This window comes from Cnephaeus nilssonii (assembly GCF_951640355.1).
Source record: "Cnephaeus nilssonii genome assembly, chromosome: 5".
NCBI classification, from domain to species: domain Eukaryota; kingdom Metazoa; phylum Chordata; class Mammalia; order Chiroptera; family Vespertilionidae; genus Cnephaeus; species Cnephaeus nilssonii.
In genome coordinates, this window is record NC_137076.1 from 74,030,540 (window position 1) to 74,032,548 (window position 2,009).

Sequence of the window (2,009 nt, forward strand, 5' to 3'; positions counted from 1 at the left end):
AAAATAAATTCAGATATATTAAAGTCCTAAATATAAAGAGTAAATATAGTAGAAAATATAGAGTAATATGTTTCTGAACTTGGGGGAGACTGGAAGTCTTTTTATTTTTATTTTTTTCCACATTAACACAAAAGTTTATTTTTAGGAGTTCTACATCACTGGAATTTAAACAGTAGACATAGTAATAGCTTTGTAAATGCAAATTATATACATTAAAATAAAATAATTAGAGGGATTTCTTTTTATTATGGAAACTATACAAATGAAATAAATGGCAAAAGGACCATAGAAATATTTTGTGATTGTGGATATCAATTACTTTAGGACCTAAACAAAGGTTCTGAATATTCAGACTTCTTTTGCTGTGTTTCATATTTACCTATATTTTGAGTCAAGCTACTTGACTAGAAGGTCTGATTTAGGCCCTAGCCGGTTTGGCTCAGTGGATACATCGTCGGCCTGCGGACTGAAGGGTCCCAGGTTCGATTCTGGCTAAGGGCATATGCCTGGGTTTATGCCTGGGTTGCGGGCTTGATCCCCAGTAGGGGCGTGCAAAAAGCAGCTGATCAATGATTCTCATCACTGATATTTCTATCTCTCTATCCCTCTCCCTTCCTCTCTAAAATCAATAAAAATATATTTTAAAAAAATTTATGAAAAAAGAAAAAAGGTCTGATTTAGGAAGCTTTATAGCAAAAAATTTTCCATCTACAGATACCACCTTTAAAGGAATTGACGTTACAGTGCTGATGTAATCTGCTGCTTCCCTTTTGAACAGTGTGTAAAAAATTATGTCAACCCTATGGAAAGTTAAACAGGTACCAAAAAACGGAACAATTATGTACAATTCAGTAAAGTATGATGTTAAGTTTTCCGCATCTAAAAATTAATCATGGAATAAAACATGAACTATAGTTGACTTGGTTTCAGGAAACACGTTTGAGAGTTTCATTATTGTTCTGGTCTCATATCCAGTCATGGACAGGCATTTGTAGGCCACCATGCTGTTTACTTTGTGGATTGTAGTAGAGAAGGAATGCAGACGGACTTGCTCACAATTGTTAATGAACTGTGGTTCTGACTCTTCCCACTTTTCAGGTACAACCAAATCTTTGTCTATATAGATCAGCAGATCAAGTGAACAAGAAACTTCCAACAGGGGCAGAAATTTCACGGTTGCTGTGATCTCTTTGATCACTGAGCGAATTTCATCTTGGATAGTTTTTTGAGACGTTTCTCTGAGTGTACGCTCATCTTTGGCAGTCTTGTCACACTCAGTATCAAATTGTCATCTCTCAAGGACCTCATTACTTTCAATACTGGAGATGACTACCACCAGTTTCTGAACTAAACACTTGTATAACCAGTCTTTTAGTTGTTCCACCATATTATTTAGCTATTTCATGAGCTCAGGATCAGTAATTACAAGCAAGGTAAGAACATATTTCTGCACTCGAGTAAAGATTTCAGACCAATAAATGCCACAGTGATATAAAATGCTGTTGATGCCAACTGAGAAAATGCTCTGCTCCCAGGAGAGTTGCCTTGCCATGGCCAGGCTACGTGCCCACCGCCACGCGACAGCAACTCCCCACCACCATCTGGAAGTCTTTTTAAATAAGATACAAAAATTAAGTCATTTTAAAAATTGATCATTTAAAAAAATGATCATTTCATTCCATCAAAATAAAATTATTTGGTACAATAAAAGGTATTATAAAAGACACTGGGAGAAAACATTTATAACAAGCCAACAATTAATATCCAGAGCATAAAGATTATAAAAAAATTAACAAGTAAACCTTAACAACTTAAAGAAAAGGACATGAATAGGTAATGAACAAAAGAAAAAATAAAAATGCCCAATAGCTATATAAAAAGATATTTAGCATCACTAAGGAACTTGAGAAATGCAACTGTCAGAAATTCTGTATATAACATTTGATAATATCAAGACAGTGGTTTCAACAGGCTATTAGTGGATGTGTAATAATGTCAGTGGCTGTTAG

The 2,009-nt window shown here is 34.7% G+C and overlaps 1 pseudogene across 1 annotated transcript; it reads right to left on the minus strand.

The window, feature by feature from the left end:
- Positions 1-886: 886 nt before the first annotated feature.
- On the minus strand, positions 887-1,552 carry LOC307099071 (mitotic spindle assembly checkpoint protein MAD2A-like; annotated as a pseudogene). The gene has a single exon. The product of its transcript is annotated as a mitotic spindle assembly checkpoint protein MAD2A-like (transcript).
- Positions 1,553-2,009: the final 457 nt, after the last annotated feature.